Below are 10,285 nucleotides of genomic sequence, written 5' to 3'. Positions count from 1 at the left end.
GCTACTTCCTGTTTATTACAGGCACTGATAATCTTACAGGGACCTAAAGAAAATTTAGAATTATGGTCAACTAATGACTGAAAATTTCTATGAGGCTTAATCATCTCAGCCAGTAGCCTTTGAACTGTTCTGGATGTAGAACTCAGACATCTCGGCCATTCCTCTTACTGGAGATTCCTCAGGGGGGTCTTTTTTGGTCAAGCCTCATATTTCTTAATGCAGAATTAATCCACAGTCCCTCATTTCCTTTGGAAACAAAAGCAAAACCCCTTTGCAAAGTAACATATCTTTTGACATAAGTTTTAAAGTCAAAGCATTTTTAAAATATATATATTGGGTTGATTCAGCAGCATTTATAATCAAATTTCTTATAGCAGCTTTTGCTCCTTCCTCAATCATCAAACATTTAAAGACAATGTAATAACATACAGTATTCAGATAATCTGAGTATTTTTTATCTTTATGTGGCTTATTTTAACCTCTATTTCTTTTATTTTTATTTTTAATTTTTGGCTTTTTGAGACAGGATTTCTCTGTATATTTTTGGCTGACCTGAAATTCAATCTGTAGACCAGGTTGTCCTCGAACTCACAGATATCTGCCTACCTCTGCCTCCCAAGTGTTGGGTTTTAAGGTATGTGCTGCCACACCTTGAACTCACAGAAATATGTCTGCATCTGCCTCCCAAATGTTGGGATTAAAGGTGTGTGCCACCACATCCAACTACTCCTTTTTTTCTTTTTTCTTTTCTTTTTTTATTATTATTTTATTATTTAAAAAACTACCAATCCAAATTTCCACTTTCTCCCCTCCTCCCACTCCCTTCAAGACCCTTCCATCCTACCCCTTCCAATCTTAAGAGAGGGTCATGCACACCACCCTGTGGAAAGTCCACGGTCCTCCCTAATACATCTAGGTTGAGCAAGGCTTACATGCCAACAAGAAGCCAGTACATGCCTTAGAGAAAACTCCCATTGTCCAGTACCTCTGCCATCAGGCTAGACTCTCAGAAAAAAAGCTAAGGAATGGGCTGGGATCCAGCCATCAAAGCCATGGCTTTAATCCTAGCCATATTGCTTAGAAAATTATAGATTTATGTGATCAGAAAAAATGAGATATATAGTATAGATAGATTCAAAGATGAAGAAAACTCTAAACGGTTTACTGTGTGTGTGTGTGTGTGTGTGTGTGTGTGTGTGTGTGTGTGTGTGTAATGGGAGAAAAAAAAAGGATAAAATCCTTAAAAAAATCTACCTCAAGATCCATCAATACTACTTTTGGGTACATACACAAAGAATGCTCAATTGTACCACGAGGATATGTGCTCAAATATGTTCATAGCAGCATTACTTGTAATAGCCAGAACCTCGTAACATCCTACATGCCCCTTAACTGAAGAATGGATAAAGAAAATGTGGATCACTTACATTACATAGTACATGTGGAGTACTAGTGTGTAATAGAGTAGTCACAACAGTAAAAAGTAGTGACATCTTAAAGTTTTCTGGCAAATGGATAGATCTAGAAAAAAAAAGCCATACTAAGTGAGGTATCCCAGATCCAAAAAGACAAATATAATATGTCCTCACTCATAAGTGGTTTTTAGACATAAAGCAAAAAAAAAAAAAAGCCTACTATCAAGAACCTAGACAATAAGGGTGACCCAAAGGATCTGCATAGGAAGTATAAAAAGAGATTTCCTAAGTAAATTGGGAATGTAGGTATCATGTGAGAGGTTAGAAGAGGGGAGGGGAAGAAAAAGGGGGAGCAGAGAAAAATGCATAGCTCAATAAAAACAATTTTAATATACTATAAAACAAATGTGAGAGAGAGAGACAGAGACAGAGACAGAGAGACAGAGAGAGAGAACACTATAAGGGCCAGAGGACCAGGACGCCTCATGTGAAATTGTGTCCTTTAGACATGACAGGAAAGTTGTACTCATGAAACCTCAACAATATAGTTTCCTAAAATGACACCAATTGACATTTCAATTTCACACGGCTGAGTCCTAGACAAAGAGGTACACTCTATTAATAGCTGTTGAAAGTGGAAGAATCAGTTTTCTCCAAGGACAAGCCCCCTGATGGGTTATCCAATTCCAAGTCATCAGCCCTAGACACATGTAGGTAAGAACAATATTAAATGTACTCAGTCAGGGATGTGTGTGTGTGTGTGTGTGTACTGTACACATGTGTGTTTATATGTGTTATGTATTGTGCGCATATATATGTGTGTATGTGTGTGTATGTATGTGTGTGTATGTATGTGTGTGTATGTGGGGGTAAGGTTATGAATCTAAGAGGGATAGAAGAAAGGTTGGATATGATATAATATACTTGTGTAAGAAATTCACAAAAAATATAAAAGTTTATATGTTTAAAAAGATCAAAAGAGAAACCCATTTTTTAGCATGTGAAAAATCACGTGAAGGTCATCAGAATTATTGGAATGTTGACACCTAGACTTTTTTGATGTTATTACTGTCTCCTTCTGCAGCAGCAAACAGCTGCATGATGGCACATGCCAAGCAAGGCAACAGAAGCAAAGTAAATAACCCTCTTTGTAAATCAACTTAATACCAGCTCAGAAAATACATTTTTATCCCTTACTGTTATGAAACAATTTTTTCACCATTATAATAACAAATAGCCTGATATTATTTTTAAGATGTAAGAATCTCAAAAGTCCACAAATAGTGAGTACATTGGCACGATTCACTATAATATATTATATCACAGCAGCCAAACTCAGTCATTTAATTTATCTGAGAATGTTCAAGTAAACATACAACACAACTAATACCAATTAGTACCAACCTTAAAAACAAAGTACAACACTGATACATGTACTGTGCTTAGTGATATATATTATCTTATAAAGACTTATATTTGAGGCTCAAATTCTAATCCAGGTGGGGTATAGAAAAATATGCCTGTTGTGCTGGGCCAGCTTTATCTGTTGTTGCTATGAAACCACTGAAGACTATTAGATATTGGAGTGATGAGATCTGGCATAAGCAAGGACTCAGCCATTGAACAGCAGAGGTGTACACAGGAAGAATAAGGGGAATGTCTGCAAGGAAAGGAAAGTTCAGGATGAAGTGCCAAATGCAAAAGGATAATTCCTACAATTCTGGAATTTTAAAGATCTATTGAATTGTTCATTTAGGGGAAAGGTCTTTTAAGACTCAGTGAAGGCCAAGTTCAGTGAGTGTAGAGGTCAGGCTAAAGAGGAAACTAGCAAAATAATAAATTATTTTTATTAGAGATGTGGGGAAGAAGAAGAGAGAGATTAGGTAATTGCTTAATAAAATGCAAAGTTAATTTTTTTTTCTATCTTAAGGAAGATATAAGCAGAAACACTCAAATATATTTAAAAGGCTGGGAACAAGCCTGTGGAAGTGTGAGGGAGTGGTAAGAGGTGAAAGTTGAGAAGCTAAGCAAGCAAACCTTGGCAAAAATGAGTGAGAATGGAGCCTTCAAGACAGAGTTTGGGTTCCAGCTAATAGAAAGGAAGGATGTCAATGAAGCCTAGCTTGGAGGACTTCAAGCAAAAGGAACGTGGTGGGGGTCCAGCCAGCATCCCTGCTTCTCTGGAGGAGGGTGGCAGGACTGCAAACTAAAGTGGATGAATAGGAATGAAATGAAGCAGAGAGGAAAGATTATTTTCACAAAGTGCAGATGCCCCAAATGAAAATTCAGAAACTCCCTTTTTCTGCCTTCTCTACCACCTAAACATCATGGAGTTACCTCTAGAATCTGCAAAGTGATGCTCTCAGAAGGACCAGTCTTAAACATCTACACCCACCATATTGGGAGTATCATCATTGTGGTATTTGTTTTGTCCTTTTTCTCTCTTTTTTCCCCACTACCTTCCTTTTATATGTTTGTATAAGTGTTATGTAACTTTGGGAAGTTTTTCCTTTTTTCATGTACCTAGCTCAGCTTCCACTTTCAATGGCTGCCTAATTCCCCCTGGGCTTTCTGTTTGGGATTGTCATTCTGTCACAAGCACCTTTCTGTGATTAGATTTCCCTCTGCCCCCAGCCCCCCCCCACACACACACACTTTTTTTTTCTACTTTTATAGGAGGATTGGATCTAAGGACTTTATATTAAAGCTCTAATCATGGAAACAATCTTCCATTTCTAACACTCTATTGCCCTCTAGAGTAGAAGAAGATAAATAGCAACAAATGTTGGAAAGTTGCAAGATAATTGGTATGGAAAGACTTATCTGAAACGGCAGTGATCCTCATTTAGTAAAATATCAATTGATAGGAGTGCAATTTTATTAAAGGCGTAATTGAAATAAATAACTAAAATTTCATAATAGCCACATGGGAAACTGAAAAGTCTCTTGTCACAGACTTAACTATAACAAAAATTTCCTGAAATAAGTTGGGCTCAGAAATAAATGGCCATTGTATTGTTTCAAATTTATATAGTGATATTTCCCTGAAAAACTGAAATATCTAAAGCAACAAAAAATTTCTATACATGTCAAGAAAAGCAGAAAGTGATGAGTTAGGAAGGCCAAGTGCCATTAATATTGTAGCAGAAAGTTAAATAACTGGAGCTCCTTTCTCTAGGCATTCCTCCCTGTTCTTTATGCCTGGAATTTACAGATGAGATCAGTGTCTACAAGCTGAGATTTTTCTGATTCTCAGTTCAGGGTTTCCATTGCTGAATGCAGTCTTTCTAACCAGGGCAATATCTGTAGAAAGACTTAAACAAGGCCGGAGTGACAATTGGCTGTGGTCCCCAAGATGATGTGAGGGAGCTATGGAATCCATCAGGGAATTCCACGTACCATTTTTCTGAAACATTAAGTCTCTATGGGGGCCACTCTCATTCAAACCACCACATTTTCCAGAGGAAATGAAAGTGCAAGTATTAAAATTTTAAATTAAAAATAATAACTCATTTATTCCTGCCCTTAAGGTTTATTCTTCACCTCAGAGTTTGCTGGGTTAGTTATAGAAACATGTATGCCTAGCAAGAGGAAAAATATCTTTACCCTGAAGATAAATTACTCTCAGTCTCGTGATGTAAAGGTCTGCATTGACAGAACCTGGAAAAATAAGGGAAGCTAGAAATTTTCTCATGAGCAAATTTCAAGAAAATTTTATTTTAAAGGATTCAATGATAAACTGACATATTTGAGTGTCACAACACCGAGAAGACTCTCTTTTTAGTTACTGCGTTTGCTTGTTCTATGAGACTAGAGAAAAAGAAATTGCTTCATGGAAATTGTCACTCATTCTTTCCACTGTATGTGTTCACATAGAGGAGAGAGATGTCATGCTATAGGCTGAGACTCAAGAGAGAAAAATACAAAATAATAGAAAGATACAGAGATAATTCGTCTGCGGAAAGACTGCACACATACTCCTGAAATTGAACTTTGTACAAAAATATCAAAGAAAGGTTTAAAGTATGGCATAAGCCTCACAATGCAGACATTTATACACAACATTTCATTAACCAGAAAGCTGCTGGCAAAGCTAAGTGCTTCTTTTATACTGATGAAACAAAATGCCAAAGTCTGGATAATTCACAAATAACAGGAGGTAATTTCTTACCATCTTAGAGGATGAAAATCCCAAGATCCAGGTCCTAGCATTAACTACCTTCTAGTAGTGTCATCTCTGCAGGATAGCAAAGTGGTTTAAAATAGAGGAAAGAAGACCCACTTTAAAAAACCCATTCTGTAATGTGGCATTTCCTGAGGATATATAATCAAATGCTTATTCACCTCAGATATGATACCAATGACAGACCTAAGAAATAATGACACTCGAGCCTTCCTTGGCAAATCAATGCTGTTTACCGGAGTTACTGATGGGAGCACAGATAGTCACTTACTAAATTGTGGGTGGCTTAAGGGAAGTGATGTCACTGAAAAATCCCATTTCAGCATGGGGTGTGGCTCCCCAAAGTTGTATTCCTTGAGTTCCTGCCCTATTTGAGACAATTCTACTGAAGAGTCCTCTCTTTCCTAGTAGATATTACTGGTGTAAAACCTGTGTGAAGACAAGAATCTTTTAACTTTCTAAAGTTCCAGAGTCATGTAATCTTATGAGTCTCCCTCCTGCCCCCCAGGACAGAATGTACCATTTCAAAGGAGATGGCACAGCTAGTAAGGAACACAAAGCCTAAATTACCTAAAGACATCCCAAGAGACTGATCTAACACTCTTGTGCTATAAAATTACATGAATTGGGGGAGATACCTTAAGATTATAGCACAACCATCTTGGGAAAGATGTTTTGCACAAAATCCAGGTCTTGAAGAGAAGGTTCAGTATTGAAAGCACTTGGTCCTTCTGCAATGGACTGAAGTTTGGTCCTCAGTACCACATATAACTTGAGCTTCAGGGGATCAAAGGCACTTTTCTGGCCTCCATGGTCACATGTGCACGTATTGACATTCTCTCACACACCTGCAACGAATTAAAATTAAATCAGTAATTTTCAGGGGCTGGAAAGATAGCTCAGGGATTAAGAGCCCTTGTTCCTCTTTGAGAATGGATCAGTTCAGTTCCCAGCATGCACACAATGACTCCAAACTAACTATAACTCCAATTCCAGGGGAGGGAATGCCCTCTTCTGGCCTCTACAGGCATCAGACATGCAACTGGAGCACATACAGCAAAATACAGGTAAAAAATCATGCCCATGATCTAAAAGCAAGTAAATCTTAAATCAATAAACATAAATACATATTTTTTTATTTTATTGAGCTCTACATTTTTCTCTGCTTCCGTCCCTATCTCTCCCCTTCTCCCTTCAACCCTCCCAAGGTCCCCATGCTCCCATTTACTCAGGAGATATTATCTTTTTCTACTTCCCATGTAGACTAGATCTATGTAAGTCTCTCTTAATGTCCTAATTGTTGTCTAAGTTCTCTGGGATTTTGATTGTAGGCTGCTTTTCTTTCCTGTATATTTAAAAACCACCTATGAGTGAATATATGTGATACTTTTCTTTCTGTGTCTGGGTTACCTCACTCAAAATGATGTTTTCTAGCTCTATCCATTTTCCTGCAAGATTCAAGATGTCACTATTTTTTCTGCTGTGTAGTATTGTGTAAATGCACCACATTTTCCTTATCCATTCTTCAGTTGAGGGGCATTTAGGTTGTTTCCAGGTTCTGAGTATGACAAACAAAACTGCTATGAACATAGTTGAGAACATGTCCCTGTGGCATGATTGAGCATCCTTTGGATATATACTGAAAAGTGGTATTACTGGGTCTTGAGAAAGATGGTTTCCTAATTTTCTGAGAAATCACCACGCTGACATCCAAAGTGGCTGTACCAGCTGCATTCTGACCAGCAATGCAGAAGTGTTCCCTTTCCCTATAACCTCTCCAGCATAAGTTGTCATCACTGTTTTTGATCTTGACCATTCTTACAGGTATAAGATGGGATCTCAGAGTTGTTTTGATTTGCATTTCTCTGATGACTAAGGATGTTGAACATTTCCTTAAGTGTCTTTCAGCCATTTTAGATTCCTCTGTGAAGAGTTCTCTGTTTAGATCTGTACTCCATTTTTTATTGGATTATTTGTTCTTTTGATGACCAATTTCTTGAGTTCTTTGTATATTTTGGAGATCAGACCTCTGTGTGATGTGGGCTTAGTGAAGATCTTTTCCCATTTTGCAGGCTGTCGTTTTGTCTTGTTGATTGTGTCCTTTGCTTTACAGAAGCCAAGTTTGCGTATTATGTCTATGACTGGAATATTTTGTGGTACACTTTGAGAGCTCCTCTTATAATACTGTAGGAACATAATATGTGAATATAAAATAGCCACGACTTATTAACTTTTTATGGCTTGTAGTACATTCCACACATTCTTGTGCATTTAGTTCTCTCAATTACCCTATAAGGTCAGTGTTACAATATGCATTTCAGAGATGTAGAAAGACAAACTTAGTGGGGTTAAATAACCTCCCTCAAAGACTTGTAAGCAAATATAACAGAAACAGGACTCAGACTAGAACTTTGGACTTTAGTTTTAGATTCTTTGGTGTTTCCAGTAGGAAGGTAATCAGTAAGAAGAAAAAAATTAAGTTTAGGGCATTTGTAATAACTTTCTAAGGAGTTTACATAAGTTCTGAGCACAGTCTCATTAATCACTCAGGATTTCATGGGTTAACAAGAGTTCTTGCTTTTCCATTTTGTAGAAATTTTTTTTCTGTTTCTGTTTTTGTTAGACCCCAAACAACATTTTCAAGAATGCAATACACACAACTGTTATAACTGATAGCTTTGTTGTCTGATCTGCATTGCTTATCCTGAATGTCCCTGAATGGCCTGAGTGAGAAATGGACAGATTGATTACCAATGACAATTACTCACTGAAGGGATTCCTCATTGACCCACTGTCCTCAATGGGAATCAGAGCTTGCATCTATAGTCAAAATTCTTCACAGAGAGAGGAATAGCCAGATCAAAATGTAAGTAAATAAAGAACATAAAATAGTCTTTATTAAGAAGAATGATGGTGGGCTGGGAAGATGATTAAGCCAGTAAAATGTTTCCCTTAAAATCACTAGGAACTTAGTTCAAATACACAGAATATACATTGAAAAAATAATCTTGTAATTGTAGTACACATTTGTAACCCCAGAGCTGGGGATATGGAGACATCAGATCCCTAGGGCCTGTTGCTTAATTGAATCAAGTACATGAGAGACCCTGCTCAAAGTAACAGATGGTACCTGAGAAATCACACTCATGTTTATCCTCTGACCTCCATACACATGTACATACACATACACATACACACACACACACACACACACACACAAACAAACAAATAAATAAATCTTTAGTCTTAATATCAGCAAAAATTAACTTTCTTAGAAATTAAAGAACCTACCCTTTGCTTTGTTTTCACCTCAGAGATTTCCAGGTTAGTTTTAGAAACATGGATGCCTAAAAAGAACAAAAATATCTTTACCCAAAGGATAAATTACACTCAGTCTTGTGATGTAAAGATCTTTCATTGACATGACCTGGAAAAATAAGGAAAGATAGAAATTTCCTCATAAGTAAATTTGGATAAAATTCTATTAAAAATGATTTATGTGTTCATCTCATGAGATTATGATGAAAAGAAAGCATGTGTGGTCCCCTGGAAACATTAGAACTCAGAGGATCTGTACTTCTCCAACACTGGGCTCATCACTGGGGGAGATCAACACTAAGACACAGCTAAAGCTGTAATGAGCATATCTTTTGCTTGTAGCAGAAATTAAATGTGAAAAACACTGCACACTGGGGCAGTGAAATAGAGTGTTATCATTGGCCCTATGAACGGGTGTAGCTATGGGAAGAGTGATTAACTGCCAGAAAGAATGGGATGGAGATGTTCCCTGGTATAGGAGAGGCACAGGTGAATAATTGAGACATGAGAGTAGATATGCCCCTTAAAATCAGATTTTAAGTAGGTGTCCATTTGAACGTGAAGTGTTGGTACCAATGGAGAAGTCCCAGGACCTGGTGCAGGTGCTGGCACTATCTAAAGAACCCTCTGTAGGTTGGTCTTGTCCCAAACAGCACGAGTGATCTGTAAAATATGCTCGAAAATGGGTGGGGTCAAAACAGGCTCTGGAGATAGTTGTTACCAGACCAGATTTCTTGATACAACAGCAAACATTTTTCAGGAATTTGAAGGTATCTGTAGGACAGCTGAAAGAGATTTACATCTTGATATCATAGCAAAAAGTTATGGCTTTAGGCATGAACATTTTAGAAGACAAAGGAAATTAGAAACCTCTGTGGAAGAGGCACACCTGTCTGTATTTTTAGCAGGAAACTTAAATATTGAACACCAAATGCCTTCAGACATATCTGAGAGGGATAAATAAATGAGCAGAACTGAAACATATTTTTTTTTCAGCTATGCATGCAATCCCAGGTCTCTCCATAGTCTTTGGCACACACCAATCTTAGAAGCAGTACTTGCTTTAGCTCCTGAGCCCAGGAGGCCTGATGGATTTTCCTGTGAGTGTAGGGTTCAGTCTATCTGTCTTGGCAAAATGAGATGATTGATCACCTGGTATAGTATCCAGGAAGCTGATGAGGTGGAAGGCAGCTTTTTACTGTGTGCATGGTTTTCCCATATCCGAAGGCAAGTCTCCAGTTGGAGGAACTGTAGAATGCTGGCAGGAGCTGTCATGTCTCTCTATAAGAAGCTCTTTTGTTAAATGGCATACTCCCAGATCTGTAATGGCACTTGAGAGTTAGGGTACCATAACCTATCAGGTGTACTT

This window comes from Microtus ochrogaster, chromosome 1, assembly GCF_000317375.1.
Source record: "Microtus ochrogaster isolate Prairie Vole_2 chromosome 1, MicOch1.0, whole genome shotgun sequence".
NCBI classification, from domain to species: Eukaryota; Metazoa; Chordata; class Mammalia; order Rodentia; family Cricetidae; genus Microtus; species Microtus ochrogaster.
Note: the sequence above shows the minus strand (reverse complement) of the source record.